The following is a 21,868-nucleotide window of genomic DNA, read 5'->3' as shown; positions in this document are numbered from 1 at the left end:
TGGTAAGTGCATGTGGAAAAATTATCTGTGCTTTTATAAATGAAGGAGTTCCACTATACAAAGCAATTCTAGATAAGACTATGGGATCCATTAAACAAGAAAACATAAATTGCAATTTATAAATGATCTGTTATTTTTTCAATCTCAATAAATACTACTGTTTAATAAATCATGTTTTGGAAATAGGGTTTACATACATCATTGTCAAAGTTAATCAACTAAAACTCTCCTTCCCCCACTACCTTCCTCATCCTTTTTGGCATCACATTCTTTACTTTTAAGCATTCTAAAAGTGGGAAAGTTGATGGCCATTTCAAGTAACCAGGCTGGGAACAGGGACCTTTCTGTCCGGGACACCTGAGGTTGCAGTTTTGCATGCAGCTTGCACCCCTCACCTACAGACTGGAAGGATCAAGCAGGGTGGGGCCAGCGCGTGTCCTCAGTGAGGCTGAGGCACACGCGAGAACCCCTCCCCCCCACCCGGACACACATATTCTTAGGCGGGTTTTTGGAGCTGGGGACGCTAATTTAGTCCCACTGTACCCAGAGACCTGGTGACACTGCGGCGCTCCTACAGGGTGACCCACTGAACCACTGCAGCAGAAAACCCTCCGCCCGGCCCACCTCTGGTGAAATTCTTCTTGATTTTATCCGAGTTTTAATCGTGCTGCCAGGGATTGACCGGATTGACCCAGCACCTCACAGGGGGCCACTTCTGTAACGCTGAGCCAACAGCATGGGTGGTGAATATTTCTTTCCAAAAATTTGATATAATTTATCAGTTTACTGATGAAACTTGTTTGGCCTAAGGCGATGTGCTTAGTCAGTCTTTCCAATGTGATTATTATTGTTCGGTGGGTGAATCTCGATGCGGGGTGTCCTGTCGGGACTTTGTCCCTTTCATGTAAGTTGTTTATTGTGTGGACATCACAGTGTTTAATCCTTTAATCCACGAAATTCTTTATAAAGGGGGGTCCCGCTCCAGCCGTTAAGCTCCTTTTAAAGTTTGTAGATCAGGGGTGCATTTTCCATCTTGGGGGTTGCTGGCTTCTCAACCTGAGTCATGAACTCTCCAGCATTTCCGCTCAGCAGAAGCGTGTTCCAGTAGGAGTACACCACCACCGACACCATCGTCCGTCCCTGCTAGAATACGCACATCGTTTTTGGATCTTTGAGAAACGAAAGGCTTCCAGAGGGACGAAAATAAAAGTTAAAAAAAAAAAAGAAAAAGGTTAGCATTCAAACAAATATATGCTTAATATATGCTTAATTGATTCTTTTTGTTGTTGTTGTTGTTCTTTTTGGGTCCCACCCGGCGATGCACAGGGGTTACTCCTGGCTCTGCACTCAGGAATTACCCCTGGCGGTGCTCAGGGAACCATATGGGATGCTGGGAACCGAACCCTGGTTGGCTGCGTGCAAGGCAAACGCCCTACCCGCTGTGCTATCACTCCAGCCCCTTAATTGATTCTTAAAAAGAAGAAAACTTAGAGGAGAAATATCAAAAAAAGTCAACTAAGCAGCATAAGAATATAATTATTGGACAAGCTAACAGGTTATTCCTTTTATTAAGAAGCTGATATGCAAAGCTATTTAATTTAATTATCCACCACCTCACGGTGCTGTCCTGGTTGAATACATATGAAAGCCATTTAAAACATTTAAATTTTTAATTTTTATTTCTTGGAAATAAGAAATTTAAAAAGTTATCATTGGGTCAGTGTAATTTCACCCTGATTTTCACTGTATCACTGTCGTCCCATTGCTCATTGATTTGCTCGAGCAGGAGCAGGGGCCAGTTATGTCTCATTTGTCCCTGTCGGGTTCAGGGCCAGGCGAATGAAGCCCATCATTGTTACTGTTTTTGGCATATAGAATATGCCATGAGTAGCTTGCCAGGCTCTGCCATGCAAGATTCTGCCACCTTGGTTTTATTAACATATAATTATTAAATTCGTAAAGATATTGTATTAGTTCAAGTGTTCTTGAACTATAATGAACTTGAAGTATAATGATGTGACATGTGTTCATATCACAAAATAATTGTCATTTATTTTATGATAGATAGCATCTATTACTTGACAAAATTACAAATTTTTCTATTATCCAAGCAGCTTTCAAATAGTCAACACAGAATTGTTAACTATTACATTCCCAGTACTTATTTATCTTACAGTGAAAGTTTTTACCTTTTGACTACGTTCACACATTTCTCCTTCTGCACTGTCAGCTTCTGGAAGCCATCAATCCATCGGTCTATTCTATGTATCAGTATAATTTTTGTGGAAATGCTTTATAAGGTGAGGTTATGTTCGAGTCATTATGAACAAGAAACCAAAGCACATACAGTTGATATAAGTTCTATATAATATATGACAAAAACTCAGTTTTGTCATTATAGATGACCTGTTCAATTATAAACAATGCAAAATTGTTTTGCTAGGCTGCACGGGTATAACAACTATAATTTTTTCCCTTGGTTTTAGTCTTTTTGGTCATACCCAGGCGATGCTCAGGGGTTACTCCTGGATCTGCACTCAGGAATTACTCCTGGAGGTGCTTAGGACACCATATGGCATGCTGGGGATCCAACCGAGGTCGGCAGTGTGCAAGACAGACACCCTACACACTGTGCTATCATTCTGGCCCCAACAGCTATAATTTGTAATGTCCATTAAAGACAAGGTTTCCTAAGATAATAAATGTCTTAATAATAATTAATACTATTGCATTTTTATGCTTTTGAAAGATGAAGTCGTGTTTTGATACAAATTGGATGAACTAGAGGGTGCTATGTTAAGTGAAATGAGACAAAGTAAAAGCTCAAATACAATTATCACTTGCATATAAGGTATATAATGAAACAAAGTTAAAGAATAAATAGTATATCAAGTTAAACAAACTTATGAATTTTGATAACAGAACAGAGGTTTTCTTCCAGGAGGTAAGGGAGGAAGGTTGGGGATTATGGAGCGTATTTGAAGTGACGTGAGGATGATGGTGGAAGGTCTTTGGCATCTTGGTGGTGGTGATGCAGAAACTTTGTACACCAAAACCACAAAAATTGGCACTATTTTAATCATGTTATCTCAATAGCAATAAAATATTTTTAAAATTCTGTAATACAATGTGGTGGTCAAGAATATGACCATTTCTATTTACCAACACATCATTACAAGAGTAATATAATTACAAGAGATAATAATGATATCCAGAATCTTAAAAGTGACTTATAAAAGTGAGTGAGCAAAACATGAACAAGTCATGGGCTAGATAGGTAATGTAGGGGGTAAGGTAGATGCCTTGCGTGCAGTGGGCCCTGGTTGATTTTTAGCACCACATGATCCTTAAGCCTCCTCATTCCTGTATCCTGCTCTGGACGCTCCATCAATACTGAGGTGGCCTGGGTAATATTCTCAGCTCTTCAGAGCCCAAGAGGCTATGCATTTTCAGGCCTTCACATTGAACCATAGGTTCGATTGGCCAAGAATTGTGAGGAGGGTTCTACAGGCTTCTGAGCACAGCTTGAGAGAGTCCCCCTCAAAAATATATGAACAATTCAATAGAAAAATGGCAGAAGACTTAGACAAACATTTAATGATTTAATCAATATTAGATAGCTATCAAAGAAATAAAAATTAAGACATGATATATTATTATACATCCAACAGGATGCTAAAAAATAAGAATTCAGGCAATGCAAGTGTTTATGGGGTTGTAAAATAACTGGAACATTCACATACAGCTGGTAAAAGTGCAAATTGGTACACTGTGAAGATCATATTAAAGTGAAAATTCTTTTAATTAAAGTGAAAATTCAAATGTTCTACCCAGCAACTGTGCTGAAACCTGCATATTTGCACCAAACAGAAAAGTGAGCATTATAAACACTAATAAGACTTTTATAGGAGCATTATTTTTTATACTCCTAAAGTGTAAACTACTCTAATGTGCCTCAACAGTAGAAATGGTAAATACATGTGGTATACTTATGTATTAAAATAAGGTTCAGGATGCAGCAATACAATTTTTTATCTGCTTCTCTACACATTGTCATGGATAATTTTTATGTTAATATTGAGTGAAGTAAGCCAGACCCCAAAGAGAAAAAATTGTGGGACTCTATATGATATTCATGAAGAAGCAAAACTACTCTATGTCATTAGGAATCAGAATAGAAGTTACCTCTGGGAAGGAAGTTTTATCTGGGAAAAGGGTATGAGTAATGAATTTGGAGATACTTCTGTGACTCCATTTCATGGAGCTGGGTGGTATTGCTCAAGTGACATGACTTTGTGAAAATTTATTGAGCTGTGCACTTATAATTTGTGTATTCTCTCCATGAAACAAATACTTCAAAACAAAGTTTACTAGAAAAGAAAAAGAACATAGACTTCTGACATCAAATTGTTACTAGTTTCACATACCTGTGCTCCCTACTAATCATGATCCCTGGGAAAATTATCTAACCTTTTTTGTCTCAGAAACTTAAATCTGGGAAGGAAAGATTATACCTTCCTTGAAGACTGTTCGGAGGCTAAATATGACAATGACTAATAAGCTCTGAGAACAAGACTGGCACGTGTTTAGCATTCAATAAATGTCAGCTGTTGTCATTCTTACCGTTTACTCTGGGGAGGACCCATTGATAAATATTATCTTAAAATGTCACTAGATCCAAGGTAAGAATGATTAAGATAACACAGACAACTATGTGATGTTTTTATTTGGCTTTATTATTTGCTGACTCCTTGACCTTCCAACTAGGGAGTTTCTCTGAAAAAACCAACATGGACAACTCCCAAAGCAAAAAGAAAACTTATTTGAAAATCATGCTGTAGGTTTAACTAATATAAATATTATTAATACAAAAAAACACGTAGGTAAAGTGCTGGAGAAGAGAAAAAAATGCTGTAGTTATGCAAAGAATGAGTGTGGAGCGTGGCAACACCTGCCAGAATAGATCTGTCCCTGCATAGTCGCTAAGAACTGTCCCTGCATAGCAACCCAGTAGGGAGTGTCTGGGCACATTTTATAAGCACCAGGTATCCCGACAAATCTCACTCTACGCCCCAAGACTTGTCACCTACACTTAGCCAGTCATTCCTAACTGCAGCGTCTAGCCCTTATTGGTATAGGGCCAGGGCAAAGCAGGTTGGAAAGGTGATATGTCAGTAATGCTAAACTTTATGCAGTTGGACCATCCTCTTAAGCCTAGACCCTCTATAAAATGTGTGTGTGTTTGGCAATAAAGTGAACAGCTGTCTCCCAGAGTGGTTCCTCCGCACGCCCATCATCCTTCACCCCACATCTGCCAGGATCAGCTGTGAAACGTGTCTTGGGCACGTTGAGGAAAAACTGTTACCCAACAAATGAGTTCTTGTTTTTGAAGGGTTAGTATTGCAATGCTCATACATTAAGGTGCAAGGAATTAATTTAGTCTTTTGTGTAATAGGACTGGTTTTTAGTCATCTGAATATTTTTTATTTATTCATAACATTTAAAAATGTGTCCTAGTATACTAGATCTTGTACCTCAGTATATAATTCAATATTTAAAATAGTTTATTTTATATTTTTGTGTTAATACTTTATCTCTTTTATATACAAAGTCATCCTGTGTTTGCTTTTATACCTGAAATTTAGCTCAGAAAATTCAAACTCCAACTACAAATGTTGGGTTAGGAAATTCAAACCATAACTTGGAACTTTATCAATATTGGTATTTGACTTGGCACTTTTTGGTATCTGCTCCAACCACGAGCTTTTGAAAAACCAATGCTCATATTCAGAATCACTAGTTCAGCAATGCTTTATATTACCAGGAGAATCTTAGAGTTAAAAGAACTTTAGAATTTGAGCAGTCCCATATTCCATCGTTTGTATTTCATGGCAATTGATTTTGCTTCAGCAGAGTTTACTGGTTGATACCTGTCAATTCTTTTTTTTTTTTCTTTTTGGGTCACAGCCAGCGATGCACATTGTTACTCCTGGCTCTGCACTCAGGAATTATTCCTGGTGGTGCTCCGGGGACCATATGGGATGCTGGGAATCCAATCTGGGTCGGCCTCATGCAAGGCAAATGCCCTACCTGCTGTGCTATCGCCCCAGCCCTGTTATCTGTCAATTCTTATATTTTAATTTGAGAACTTCAAGAAAGAGGTCTTGTCTTTTTTGTTAATTATTATATTATCAGAGTATAAAACACTTACTGACGCATAGTAAGTGTTGAAAAGTATTTATTTTCTTTCTCTTTTTTTTTTTTGCAGGAAAGGTAGGGGTATTCAGGTTACAGCTAATGTGCTCAGGGATTACTACTGGCACCTTGCTCAGGGGACTATATGGGATATTGGGAATCAAACCTGGGTGGTTCGTGTATGAGGCAAGTACTCTGATGCCATTGCAAGTGCCATTGCTCTGGCTCCCTCAAAAAGTATTTCTTATATTAGTGAATGACTGTAAGAATGGGAATCACTAGATGCAATTCTCAAACTGCATGACTTAAAAATAATCAACTAAAAGTATAATACCAAATATTAATTATAAAAATAATTAGTATTTTGAGTTACTAAGATTGATGGGTATGGTTGGGTTATTTAGTTGTAGGAAAAAGAAGTCAATTATTTTAAGCAGTTCACAGATGTGGAAGTTTCTTGGGGTGCATATCTTTTTAATGTGATCAGAAAGAGATATTATGAGGCAACCCTCCAAAGACAAATGCTGTGGAATTACTATAAATATGATCAGAGGGTATATTTTGCCTCCAACCCAAGTGTGGTGAGATCAGTGTAGCAAGATAAAGGAAGGCTAGTATCATGAAGAATGATGGTCATAGCTAGGCTATTGCTTACGATAGTAGGGAAGTGTAGACAAGCATGCCAGAAAGATTTTCTGAAAAGGGACATAAAAAATATTTCCACCCATATACTCGACCATTGTATGACTGAAACGCAAGCATGGAAGTTTGTAAGTCTGTAACTGTACCTCACGGTGATTTATTAATAAAAATTTTTTTAAAAAAGTTTCCCCTCATAAATCATTGTATCTTTAGGCTGTAAATTCTGGATTATTTTGTTGAATAAGGTTTTCTTTTATTGGACTTTGAAAATTAATTTGAAATTATATTATGGCATATGTACTTCTGATGTCTCATCTACTGAAAATTGTTTTCAATATTGTAACAAAATTATCAGGACCATTCATTTCCTTTTCTCTTTCCTTATTTCACACTGTTTTGGAGAGAGAACAAGTATCTTTAAAAGTGAAAAAAGAAAAAGTAGTTCCAAATAGTTAGTGCTATTTAAATTGTTAGGTTTTTTTTTTAATAGGAGATACAAACAATTATGGGAGATACAAACAATTAAAATTCTGTAGCAGTTTTTAAATGCTTGGCAAAATTTCCAAATTATAGACATGCTTGTCTTAATAAGTCTAATAGTACATGGGTACAAAGAAGTGTTTGTCAAGTTTCTTTTACTTTATCTCAAAATATTATTATACTTGCTCTCAAAAGAAACACAACTAACAGTTTAGTGTGCATATATCCTTCAGTACTTTTTTCTTTAAAAATTTTTATTATAGTTTGGGTTAGATGGGTAATTTGTGCCAAAGTATATGACATCGACCTTTAAATTTACTACTTCATCATCACCAAAATGTCCACAACCCTCTACTACTGTTCCTAATGTCACCTCTAGTTCAGTAATTATTTCTTCTGCTTCTCTACCCAGGGTTTAGTAATGGACTGGAATCCAAGTCAAGGGTTTGTCATTGTTTGATATTGTCTTTTTCCTTGTTTTGACTCTCTCTATTCCACAGATAAGTGAGATCATCCAGGCTTTTTTTTTTCCAACTTACTTTTCTCAGCATGATATACTCCAGTTTCAATTACACTGCAGCAAATTGCATAATTTCATATTTTCTTAGAACTCTAAGTATTCCGTTGTGTGTATATATATATAGTCCAGCAATTATATGTAAATTTTATATAGATATGCATGTATTAAAATGCAGCTTTATTTATTTGCTAAGTCCTGGCTATTGAACTAAGCACTGCAGTGAACATAGGTATGTATATATCTTTGTGAATTAATGTTTTCTTATTTGGGGGGTAGATGACAATAAGTGGAATTGCTGGGTTACATGGAAATTCTGTTCTTAATTTTTATGAGAAATCTCCAAACTTTTCCATGAAAGTTGAACTAGATGACTCAGAACCAATATTCAGTGGGTGAAAGTAGGTCTTCTTTAAAGGTTTGAAAGAACTCACTAGTGAATCCACATGGGTCCGTGCTTTTGTTTCTGGAAAGACTTTTGTTTATCATTTAGATTTCCTTGATAGCAATAAGTCTGTTCAGGTTCAAATCATCTTGGTTCAGTCTTGGGAGGTTATAGAAATCCAAAAATTCATTCATTTCTTTTAGATCTCTCATTTCATGGCATAAAGATTCTCAAAGTAATCACTGATAATTCTTTGAATTTCCATGGTGTCTGTTATGGTGTCCCCCCTTTCATTTCTGATTCGGTTTATTAGGGTTCTTTATCTCTCTTTCTTTGTGAGTCTTGCTTGTGGTTTATTAATCTTATTTTTTTCAAAGAACCAGTTCTTGTTTTCATTGATCATTTGGATTGTTTCTTTTTATTCCAATTCATTAATTTCTGCTCCAAGTTTTATTATTTCCTTCCTGCCTGCTTTGGGCTCCCTTTGTTGGTCATTTTCTATTTTCTTAAATTGTGTGGTCAAGTTATTTATATGGAATATTCCTTTCTGATGAATCCTCCCATAGCTATGAATTTTCCTCTTAACACCACTTTTGTGGTGCACCATAAATTCTGGTAAGTTGTGTTCTCATTCTCATTTGTTTCCAGAAATATTTTGATTCCTTGCTGATTTCTTCTCTGCCCAATTGGCTCTTCAATAGGAGTTGTTTAATTTACAGATACTAGGGTTATTTCTCCATTTTTATCTGTGATTAATTTTTACTTTCAGTGTGTCATGATCTGAGAATACTGTTGTTATTATTTCTCTCCTCTTGACTTTGTGGAGGTATGTTTGTATCTAGTTTGTGGTCTGTCTTGGAGAATATGTATTTATCATTTTGTGTATGAAAAGCCCTATTTATATCTACTAAACTCCTCTTTTCATTTCTTCCTAAAAGTGACTATTTCTTTATTGAGCTTTTGTCTTGTTGATCTGTGGAGAGGTGAGTGAGCAGTGTTGAAATTTCCAACTAGTATTGTGTTACTATCAATGTCTTTTTCAAATCTATTAACAATTGTTTTAATTATTTTGCTGATCTTTCATTAGGTAAATATATTTTCAGGAGTGTGAGTTTTTCCTGCTCTACATATTCTTTCATCATTAAGGAATAACCCTTGCTCTATCTTACAAACTTTTTGAGACTGAAGTCTTTATTGTCTAATAGTAGTATGGCTACCTTGGCCTTTTTTGTGGAGGTTTTCTTGAAGAATTGTCTTTCAATCTTTGACTTTAAATCTGTGTTTTCTCTGGTTTTCAAAAAATTTGAAAAACATTTAAAAAACATTCAAATGTTTTTCTTGAAGGCAGCATAAAGTTGGGTTCAGGCTTCTAATCCATCCTGTCTCTCTGTGTCTCTTAATTGGAACATTTAACCCGCTGACATTGAGAAATATTATAGTCATAGAGTTCTGTGCCATCTTTCTGTAAGAGCTTGGCATGTTAGTGTGACTTGTCTTAAAGTAGTCTCTTTAAATTCTTCTTTGATTCTTCTAAAATGGACTCAAAAAGACAGTTTTGAGTCTATGTAGTCTCTGAGCTGTTGTTTATCTATGAAGTTGTGTATCATTCCTTCAAATATGAATGAGAGTCTGGTCAGGTAAAATATTCTTGGTGAGGTATTCATTTTATTGAGTTTTGTTTGTTTGTACATTTTGTTCTTTTTCACTTTATCCCACCATTATCTTTGGCCTGAAGGGTTTCATTTATAGGTCATCTGTAATCTAAGGGACATTCCTTTGTATGTAATTTCCTTCTTTGATCTTGCTTCTTTTAGCATTCTGTCACTATGAATGTTTTTTTTGTCATTCGTATTAGGATGTGTCTTGGAGTATTTTTATTGGATCTCTTTTAACTAGTATCATTTGGGCCTCCTGGATGTGTTTCCATGTGATCTTCAGCTCTGGGAATTTCTCAGCAATGATGTCTTTGACTGTTGGCTTCTTCATCAAGGTTACTTTCCTGGTGCTCTGGGACTGAGATGATTCTTATGTTGTTCCTCTTGTATTCAACCCAAAATTCTCTTATCAGCTGCTTGTTTATTTATTTTTTATCCACTGCTTTTGTCTGGAGGTTTTCTGTACCTTATCCCGAAGCTTACTGATTCAGTCCTCAACAGCTGTTACTCTGGTGGTGAGGCCTTCCAGTGAGTTTTTCATTCCATCTACCAAGTTTTTCAGTTCTGTCATTTTCTGTTTGTAGTTCTCTCATTTCTGCTTGCATATCCTATTATGTTTTATTGGCCATCTGTTCTATTATTTCTTTGAGTTCATTTAACATCTAAGCATCTTCCCTCTGAATTTCTTTCCAGAGAGATTATATAGGTGGATATTCTGATTGAGTTCTTAGGATTGCAGTCTTTGCACACTACACATAGTATAGTTCTGCCCTGCTTCAATATGTTTCCTTTTGTAGACTCGAGATATGTCTTTTTTGCTTCACTTTCAGTGTTTTCCACACTGCCAGGGAGATCACTGGAGGAGCTCTATTGAGGTGGAGAGATTAACTTGCAGCTGCATCGGTGAGGGATGGATCACTGTGCTACTTTCTACTTACAGCTCCACACTGTGCTTTGAGTGGAGCCAGCTTCCTGGCATGGCTGCTCCATGTTTGACCTCCAGAACTCTTAACTTTCTTGAAGTCTAGAATTTTATCATCAGTATCAATTATTGTCAGTTGTTTACCCTATGTTACAACTTCATTTTACTCATTTTTGAGAAAATATAGTAAATAGTATAAGTAACTTAGGTTGTCTGTGAATTACACTTTCTTGTAAAAATGTTGCGTTAAATGCTTTGATATGTAAAGTAAGTGCTATTTTATTGCATGAGTTAGTAAAAAGATGTGTCTAAGGATCAAGTACAGTAATACATTGTTTTATTTTAACTTCTTCATCGTGGAATTTTTAAATTGAAAATGTCTTTATGTTTTTAAGTGCAAATATGAATGGTGAAGATAACAATAAATGATATTTGGTTTTACTGCATGTGTCAAGGCATTTGCTCCAGGCTGAAATTTAAAAAATTTTTAAAGGCGGGCAGTGCTTTCAGCATTCACCTGAAATAGGATCCTCAGAGTTTAGTTTGTGTTGATTCTGGGCATGCATAAGCAAAACAGCAACACTTGTAGATTTATTCATTCATAAGGCAAAAGTATAAGTCTGCAAAGGTAGCAACTCAATCTTCGTATTTCAGCTAAAGCTTTAATTCAGTAGGCTCTGTATTGTTAGGAAGGAGTAGTGCCATGAATTCACTTATTGACTTTCTATCCAGCAGGCATTCAGCAATTCAACTTGGGTTTCTGGGCTCTCAGTTCTTGTGTACTCCTTCTACTAGTGCAAAGTAATGACTTACCTTGTCAGATACTACAGTGGCTCTAACATTCCTAATTCAAAAAGCTGTAGCTACAAATTGTTGATTTAAAATTTTTAAAAATTTCTTCAAATTCTGAAAGATTGGGTCTAAAATGAAGTTTCAATGTAACTCATCAAAATATCATTCAGAAATGTTAAAAACATAATAAGTAAACTATTGTTATCTCTTCAATGGAATACTGGTTATTTCAATATGTTCTAGTCTCTTTTTCTCCTCTCTTTGTTTTTTAATTTCTCCTCCTTTCTTTGAAATAAATTTGGTTCTCTACTTACTTTAGGAGAGCTTCCTGATAGTCAGTTTCAGCTTTTGTTTTGTTTTGTTTTGTTTTTTTTGTCATAGGCATGCAGCTGTGGATTGAGAAAGCAAGTTCTCCAATTTCCACTTTTTTTATATTGTGGTAAGATATAGTTAATATGAAATTGATCATTGTAACCAGTTTTAAGTGTACACCACCCATCTTCAGAGTGCTTTTCCTGTTGTAAAACTGAAATTCTAGCTATTACATAATTATTCCCAGATCTTTCCCTTGCCCCAGCCCATGGCATCTACCAATTTACTTTCTTGCTTTGTAAATTGCACTACTTTAGGCATTTCATATAAATGAACTCATAGAATATTTGTCCTTTAGTGATTTGATTATTTCACTTAACATAATGTTCTTAGAGTCTTCCATGTTTCAGTTGTGTCAGCATTTCTTTTCAGGGCTCACTCAACAATTCTTCATTGTATAAATATAACACATCTTATATATCTATTAATAAACACATACTTAATTACTTCTACCTTTTGGCTATTGTGAATAATCCTACTTTGAATATGGATATACAAATACTTCTGTGTCACCCTGTCTTTAATTCTTTAATTAAATCGGTATCTACCAGAACTCAGATAGCTCAATTGGTGGGGAAGGTATCACCAACTTTGAAAAACGCTGGTTTAAGTGTTTGTTTTCATTGGACATTTTCTATTCCCTTGCATTATTTCTTTATATTCTTCCCCTCCCCTCCTCCTCATATCTCCTCTCCCTTCTCTCTCCTTCCCTCCTTCCCTCTTCCCTCCCCTCCTCCTTTCCTCTCCTCCCCTCTTTCCTCCTTACCTCCTCTCCTCTCCCCTTCCTTCTCAGTGGATTTTCCAGTCCCATCACCCAGCTGTTTCTCAGACACGCCAGCTGTGTGCAGGGCTCTGATTTGGCCTTGGGGCCCATGGGGGAGAGCTGAGGGACCCTCCCTCATAGGGAGCTTGTGGTGCAACCCAGGACAGGGGAAGGGAAGCATGGAGAGTGTCTGCACCATCTCTCTCTGTGCCTGGAGCCTTGGGTGATTTTCTTCCCCCTGGATCTTCTGGAGTATTTGTCCACTGGTGGCCTTTGTCTTGGGGTCAAATGTCTGTTGAAGTTCTTTCTTTCTTTTTTTTGTTTTGGCTTTTTGGGTCACACCTGGTGATGCTCAGGGGTTACTCCTGGCTGTGCACTCAGGCAGTGCTTGGGGGACCATATGAGATGCTGGGGATTGAACTTGGGTCAGCCGTATGCAAGGCAAACGCCCTCCCCTCTGTACTATCGCTCCAGGCTCCAGCCCTTGTTGAAGTTCTTGAATTTTCCTTCTTGTCCTTCTCTAATAGCCTAGTTCTCCCTTTCAGAGAACCTGGCAAGCTACTGACAGCGTTTCCTGCCTGCATGGGAGAGCCTGGCAAACTCCCCACGGTGTATTCATATGCCAAAACCAGTAACAATGATGGGTCTTATTCCCCTGACCCTGAAAAAGCCTCCAATGCGGTACCATTGGAAAGGATGAGTAAAGAGAGGCTTCTAAAATATCAGGGCTAGGACGAATGGAAACATTACTGAGACCGCTCGAGAAAATCGATGATCAACGGAATGATGATGATGATGATGATTTCTTTATATACTACCTCTGAGTGAAATCCTCTTGTGTTTTCTTTCTTTATCTGTCTTATTTCACATTACACAAGACCCACCAGTTTCATTTATCACTTGTATCACTGTCATGTGTCATCCCATTGATCTTCGATTTGTTCGAGCAAGCACCAGTAATGTCTCCTTTCGTCCCTATTGCGTGCTAATGTAGCCCAATGGTATCTGCTTACTCCAGGAACACAAACAGCCTCAAACCACTCGTTCAGGGTTTTGATGAAGAAGTCTCACCATCTCGTAGGTGGGCGGCCAGTCAGTCTTTTGATGTCCTGTGAAATCTAGTCGGTAACAGTGCTAGTCCAGCGGTTGTCTCTAAATCACATTACATGTCTGGCCCATGTGATTTTAAATGCCTTGGAAAATGAGACAGTGTCCATGATTCTTTTTTTTTTTTGATTAAAGACTTCATTTTTATTGGATTGGCTATTTCAATCTTTTTTTTTTAATTTATTTATTTTTAATTAGAGAATCACCGTGAGGGTACAGTTACAGATTTATACACTTTTGTGCTTATACTTCCCTCATACAAAGTTTGGGAACCCATCCCTTCACCAGTGCCCATTCTCCACCACCCGTAAACCCAGTGTCCCTCCCACCCTCCCCAATCCCATCTCCCCCCCACCCCACCCTGCCACTGTGGCAAGGCATTCCCTTCTGTTTTCTCTCTCTAATTAGCTGTTGTGGTTTGCAATAAAGGTGTTGAGTGGCCGCTGTGCTCAGTCTCTAGCCCTCATTCAGCCCGCAACTCCCTTCCCCCACATGGCCTTCGACTACAATGTAGTTGGTGATCGCTTCTCTGAGTTGACCTTTCCCCGGAACGTGAGGCCAGCCTCGAAGCCATGGAGTCAACCTCCTGGTACTTATTTCTACAGTTCTTGGGTGTTAGTCTCCCACTCTGTTATTCTATATACCATAGATGAGTGCAATCTTTCTATGTCTGTCTCTCTCTTTCTGACTCATTTCACTCAGCATGAAACTTTTCATGCCCATCCACTTGACTACAAAATTCTTGACCTCCTTTTTTCTAACAGCTGCATAGTATTCCATTGTATAGATGTACCAAAGTTTCCTCAACCAGTCATCCGTTCTGGGGCATTCGGGTTTTTTCCAGATTCTGGCTATTGTAAACAGTGCTGCGATGAACATACATGTGCAGATGTTGTTTCGATTGTACTTTTTTGCCTCTCTGGGATATATTCCCAGCAGTGGTATTGCTGGGTCAAATGGGAATTCAATATCTAATTTTTTGAGAGTCGTCCAAATTGTTTTCCAGAAGGGCTGAACCAGTCGGCATTCCCACCAGCAGTGAAGAAGGGTCCCTTTCTCCCCACATCCTCTCCAACAGCGGTTGCTTTTGTTCTTTTGGATGTGTGCTAGTCTCTGTGGTGTGAGGTGGTATCTCAAAGTTGTTTTGATCTGCATCTCTCTGATGATTAGTGATGCAGAGCACTTTTTCATGTGCCTTTTGGCCATTCGTATTTCTTCCTTGGTAAAGTTTCTGTTCATTTCTTCGCCCCATTTTTTGATGGGGTTGGATGTTTTCTTCTTGTAGAGTTCAACCAGTGCTTTATATACCATTGATATCAACCCCTTATCTGATGGGTATTGTGTAAATATCCTTTCCCATTCTGTGGATAGTCTTTGGATTCTGGTCACTGTATCTCTTGCGGTGCAGAAGCTTTTTAGTTTAATGTAGTCCCATTTGTTGATCTCTGTTTTTACTAGATTGCTTAGTTCCGTGTCACCTTTGAAGATACCTTTATCTTCAATATCGTGGAGGGTTTCGCCGACCTTGTCTTCAATGTACCTTATGGTTTGTGGTCTAATGTTGAGGTCTTTAATCCATTTTGATCTGACTTTTGTGCATGGTGTCAGGTCAAGGTCTAAACCCATTTTTTTGCATGTGGTTGTCCAGTTGTGCCAGCACCATTTGTTAAAGAGGCTTTCCTTGCTCCACTTCACATCTCTTGCTCCCTTATCAAAGATTAGGTGGTCATACATTTGGGGTTGTGTGTAGGGATATTCCACCCTGTTCCATTGGTCTACGGCTCTGCCTTTGTTCCAGTACCATGCTGTTTTAATTGTTACTGCTTTGTAGTAAAGTTTGAGGTTGGGGATGGTGATGCCTCCCATCATCTTTTTCCCAAGAATTGTTTTAGCTATCCTTGGACGTTTGTTATTCCATATGAATTTTAGGATTGCTTGATCCATTTCTTTGAAGAATGTCATGGGTATACTTATAGGGATCGCATTGAATCTGTATAATGCTTTAGGGAGTATTGCCATTTTGACAACATTGATTCTCCCTATCCACGAGCAGGGTATATGTTTCCATTTCCTCATGTCCTCTTTGATTTCATGGAGTAGCGTTATGTAGTTTTCTTTGTAAAGGTCTTTTACTTCCTTGGTTAAGCTGATTCCGAGGTACCTGATTTTCTGGGGCACGATTGACATCACACCATTTTCGACACTGGAGAAGAACTGTTCCTCGGAACATGTGACAATAGAGATGTCAGTTGTGTTGGTGTCCTTATCAACATGAACTTGGCCATAAGCATTGATTCATTTGAATGCTTAACAACCGAATCAGACAATTACACTTGAATAGATGTGGTTCACTGTGGCAGTTTCTATCTTCGTCGTTTATGCACCAACATCCAACTACAATGAAGAAAAAATTGAGAAGTTCTACATGGAGCTGGAGAAGTTCTATAAAGAAGACCACACCTTCTACAAGATCATTGTTGGTGATTTTAATGCCAAGATAGGACCGAGAAGGTCACCAAAAAAACTCCACAGTGGGACCCATGGCCTAGAATGGAACGAACAGGGTGAGAGATTGTCTGAGTTCATCATGTCAACCAAGACCATTCATGGTAACTCACAGTTCCAGAAGGCCAAATCTAAACGTTGGACATGGGAGTCTCCAGGTGGACAGTTCCACAATGAAATTGACCACATCATATTCAATCAAAGATTTTGCCTGACCGATATTGCTGTTGTCCCAAAATTCCAAACGGGATCAGACTTCATGCAAAATTCTACTTCACAGGGAGAGAAGAAAGGACTGCAAAGTTTAAATTTAAGAAGAGAACTCCTAGAATGACCACCAACTGAGAGCTCTTTGGTACTATTGTGGCAATGTGGGAAGATGCCGTCTTTGACAACATCGACGAGGAACATGATCAACTGGTTTAGCACCTCCTTGACTGAGAGAGGCATGCTGAGAGTGGGAAACCCACAAATAGACGCCTGTCTTCAGAAACTCTTGAGCTCATTTGCCAACGCGTTTTGGCAGGAGCCTTAGACAATCACAAGCTAACATCTGAGCTCGCAAAACTGTGCAGAGAAGTGATAAAGGAAGACCTCAAAGAGAGAAGAGCAGCAATGTTGGCTGATGCGGCAGATGCCAGAAAAATTATTCATAATGCTCACCTGTCCTTTGCCAACTACAAGACCAAAATGACTGCCCTCCAACGTCCTGATGGATCTGTCACATCTTTAAGAAGGGCAATGGAGAGAATTATTCATGACTTCTACTCAGATCTCTTTGATAGCCATGTCCACCTGCCCACATACCAAATTCCAAAGAATGGATATGTCATTCCCAATGCTCTCCCTTCCGAAATCCTACATGCCATTTTGTCGGTAAAGATTCATACAGCACCTGATCCAGACAAGGCCAGAACTGAACATCTGATGAATCTGCCACCAGTACTCATCAATACACTGACTTGGCTCTTCACATGCTACCTGTCAGTATACAAGGTTCTGTCCCAATGAAAAGCCAGCAGGACCATTCTGTTGTTCAAGAAGGGAGATATCCACATCGGCAACTATCGTGCAATCTGCCTGTTGTCCATCCTCTACAAGTTATTCATTTGAGTCAACCTGAATAGAATAGGCAGAACACTAGACGAAGGACAACCATGCAAGCAAGCCGGGTTCTGAAAATGATTCAGCATGATTGATCATATCCACACAGTGACCAAGGTCCTTGAAGCTTTATGAGAGTTCAAGATGCCGCTCTGTCTAACGTTCATTGATTTTTTTAAAGTTTTTGTTTTATTGAATCACCGTGAGAAAAATACAAAGCTTTCAGGTTTAAGTCTCAGTCATATGATTGAACCCCTATCCCTTCACCAGTGCACATGTTCCACCACCAAGAACCCCAATATACCCCCCTCCCACCCAGCCCCCACCTAAGTAGTTAATGATCTTCACATTATTCTCTCTATACTTTTAATACACTCAATATTTCAATAGAGAACTCACTACTATTGTTTGGAATTTTCCCCCAACAGTCAGGCTTCCTGAAAAGGCATCATTTAATGATTTCTTTTCATTGCTGAGAATGAAGACTCTATGAGGTTTTGGATTTCTGATATTTTAGTTTAGTTTACAGTCTAGATGCATTTCTAGACTGTAAACTAAACTAAAGAAGCCGCTCTGGGTGCCAAAATAGGTTAGAAGACCTCACGGATCATATTCTTTAGAAGCAGAGGGTCGTTTCTTGCACAGCAACTCTGGATCTTATCTGGGCTGAGGGCGTGCCGGTAACGCCCCCTTCCCATGATCGCCTATGAGCCATATTACTGCAACACTCATACTTCTGGGTAGGAGTCTTAGGAGGTGACTCTTGCCACGTGGATGATGCCACTGCCGCGATTTTCCCGCAAAAAGACAGGGTGGAGAGAAGAATCCCTCCCCGGGCAACACAGAGTTGTAGCACAGCTCACAGTCTAGATGCATTTCTGTAAGAAGCCACTCTGGGTGCCAAAATGAGTTAGAAGGCCTCTCGGATCATAGTCTTTAGGAGAAGAAGGTCCTAACACTCATTGATTTGAAGAAGGCCTTCGATTCTGTTGAGACTGAAGCGATCATCGAAGCCCTAGCTGAACAGGGCATTCAAAATCAGTACATCAAGATCCTCCACAAGCTGTATTATGGATTCACCACCAGGATCTCACCATTCTACAAGGAAGTGATTATTGACGTAAAGAGAAAGGTTTGGCAGGGTGATACCATTTCACCGAAACTCTTCAGTGCCACTCTCAAGAACGTAATGCAATGACTGGAATGGGAAGGAATGGGAGTGAAGATAGACAATCGGCAACTACACCACCTCTGCTTCGTTGATGACACCGTTCTTATAACATCAAACATTGGTTTCATTTATGTTATAAAAAATGCAAGATTGCATCTTTCCTAATATTTGCATTGTATTGTATTATGTATATATACCACTCTGTTATTGAGATCATAGGTTGTCTGTTTTTACAGAAAAAAAGTGCTAAAATGCCAAAAATTAAGTGGCAATTCCATAACTGTATACATGTAGCATGCCTAAACTTCTGCCATTGTCAAGGGGAGCACTGTTTTCCTTTTATACAACATTAAGAACAATTATTTTAGGAGTTGCTGTACTGTTTATTTACTGTGCCATATTATCAAATTTTTTTCAATTTTTCTGCGTTCAGACCAACATTTGTTACTTCTTATCTCTTTGTTAGCAAATTTTTTAATTTTTGGTTGCCAGAAAGATAGTACAGTGGGTAAGTCACTTGCCTTGCATTCACCTGCGTTGGGTTCAATCTTTGGCACTGCATGTGATCCCTGAGTACTAAGCCAGTAGGAAGCCTTTTGCACTGCCAAATTTGGTCCAAATGTTTAAATACAACTGGAAGGAGTTGGAACCTCCCAATTGGTGCTCAGGTACTTAAGGGGCTACATCTGGCTATTCTCAGCTTACCAGGCTAAATTTCTTTTGTTAGGGGCTGAGTATTTGGTGCTTCCCTGACCCTGAAGTGGTGAGAATCACCAGCATCACCATAGTGTTTTGGGGTGCCTTCAGAGTTACACTGAGTAATGCTCAGGAAGTTCTGTGGTGCCAGAAATTAAACCCCTATACTATGTCTCCAGCTCACTTTTACTTCTTATTAAATAGTTGTGTGTTCCTCTAGTGATTAATAATGTTGAGTATTCTTTCAGGTGGTTATTGACCCTTTGTATATCCGAAGACATGTCTGTTGTTTGCCTAGATGGATTGATTGGTTCTTGTTAATCTTTCAAATTCAATGACTCAACAAGAGACTAGTGGATAAAGAAATTGTGATATATATTTATACATAATGTATATCACATATATGTATATGTATAGATAACCACACAGCGGAATACTACTCAGTTATGAGAAAAGATGAAATTTTTGTTTCCTGCCACTGGATTTCATCCAATTTTATTTGAAGAGTGTTGTGCTAAGAGGAGTCCAAAAGAAAAAGACCAAATGAATCCGTTTATATGCAGATGAATTAAGTATGAAGAAAGGAATTAGAAAATACCCAATGAAACAAACCCTGAGATACTTGCAATATATCTGGGAACTGAGGAAGGTAAGGGATGAGATTGGGGAGAGACTGTGGGGCGATAGTGGGTGGAATCTTCGAACACTGGGAGAGGGATTGTTATAATAGCTCTGCAACTACAAAACAATGATGTTATTAGTTTTAAAGAATAATACCTCAATTAAATTAAAATAAATGTTTTACAGGAAATTGAAACAAGTATAACAATCTCAAGAATTGAGGCGAGAGCGATAGTACAGTGGGTAGGGAACTTGCCTTGCATAGGAGAGATCAGAGTTCAATCCTCACACCCCATATGGTCCCCAGAGCCCCACCAGGCATGATTCCTGAGCACAGAACAGGAGCAGGTCCTGTGCACCACCAGATGTGGCCCAACACCACCCCACCAATCCCTCAAGAATTATTTTGCATGCTTTCATAAAATAAAACAAAAATATTCTTATTCCTGTGTACTTGGGTTGAGAATATTTTGGAATTTCAGAATGACCATTTAATTGGATGATAAAGAATCGCAAGTTTCTATATGTTACAGAAATTATAGCTGAAGACAGCTTCAGTAAGTACAGAAGTTTAGGGATAAAACTGAGTTAATCTCTGGAAATGCATTTTTATTATCTAAACCTTTTGTATAAGTGATTTTAAACATAAAATTATGCACACTCATTAATCATTAGAGCAACCATGCTTTCCTATATCATGAAGTTCTTCAGAAACACACTAAGTACTCATGAAGTAATGATAGTGAAAAAATACTATGATTATAAAAATAGTTTTGAGTTTACTAACTTCTGTGAAGGTGTTTTAGGACATCTCCAGAGCTCTCAGGCACACAATTGAGAAACAGTTTTCTAGATTATCTACTTAGAAATAATCTAGCGGAAAAAAATCCCTCTGATATATAGTTTTTGCCAGTTCATACTTGCAATACCAGTAACAGAATAAATATTTCTCCACCTCTCTCATATTTGTGTGGTGAGTTTGGGTTCTCTCATGAGTAAATGTCACTATAGGATAATTTCAAGATATCTCAGGAAACACAAAATAAAAGGTGAATGGAGAAAGGAAAGAACATTTGGACTATGTTGCAGATTTTCTACCTGTGGAGAAGCGGTGGAAAGCAAGAGGCTTATGTCAGAAAACTCTTACCCTCTCTGTATAGTTTGAAGGAAGCTTTTGCCAGCGTGACAGGAAGTCCCTGAGCCAACGGTGTATCAAGATTTCTGTTGTCAGAGGAATGAGCTTGCATCAGCGCCTCCTCTATGTTCAGTCTTTGGCTGGCAGCTGCATAGGAAGCTTGTCCTTCATGGATTCTGAGGGTCACCAACCAGGCCATCACTCAGTTATGTGCTACACAGATGAGATCTTGAACATTTCATGGTCTTCAAGCACTTTATTTGCTTTTAGTTGGGTGAAAGATTCTATTCTATAATATCTGTTTGTATTCCCTATTTTATAAATTTTCCTTTTACTCCCCTAGATTTATATATTGCAATTTTCTTATAAATTCATAAAGGCTTTGCCTAAGAATGATTAGCTTTGTGTTTTATTATGATTGTTGGAAATATTGTCCCTCAATATTCTTTTGGAAATATTGTCCCTCAATATATTTTTATATTGTGTACCATTTCCCTTTAGATTTTTCACATGATATTTCATGGAAATAATTTTAATTTAGCATAGTCAATTCATTTTTTTCTTTTATAGCTTTAAATTTTAAGCTTTTGTATTAACTGTATATGCAGTTTTCTCGTACTCCTACATCATTATGAAATAGTCTAAATTTTCTTTTAGTGTCTTATAGTTTTGTTTGAACTTACATCTGTAATTCATTTGCATTTTGGGAGGTGTATATATACAATGAAATTGAGTTTAAATTTGTTTTCCTCTAACTGGATAGCTAATTTGTAAGAATTATTTGTTAAAGTATCTTTCTTTTTCTA

At 38.0% G+C, this 21,868-nt stretch overlaps 2 pseudogenes; both read right to left on the bottom strand.

Annotated features, from left to right (window-relative positions):
• The window catches only part of LOC101545619 (serine/threonine-protein phosphatase 2A catalytic subunit alpha isoform-like), a 96,439-nt pseudogene extending 75,178 nt beyond the window's left edge, over nt 1–21,261 (bottom strand).
• LOC129401020 (U6atac minor spliceosomal RNA) lies at nt 18,845–18,960 on the bottom strand (annotated as a pseudogene).
• Nucleotides 21,262–21,868: the final 607 nt, after the last annotated feature.

The sequence above is a fragment of the Sorex araneus genome, chromosome 1 (genome assembly GCF_027595985.1).
Source record: "Sorex araneus isolate mSorAra2 chromosome 1, mSorAra2.pri, whole genome shotgun sequence".
NCBI lineage: Eukaryota > Metazoa > Chordata > Mammalia > Eulipotyphla > Soricidae > Sorex > Sorex araneus.
Note: the sequence above shows the minus strand (reverse complement) of the source record. Positions and strands in the feature narration are given on the sequence as shown.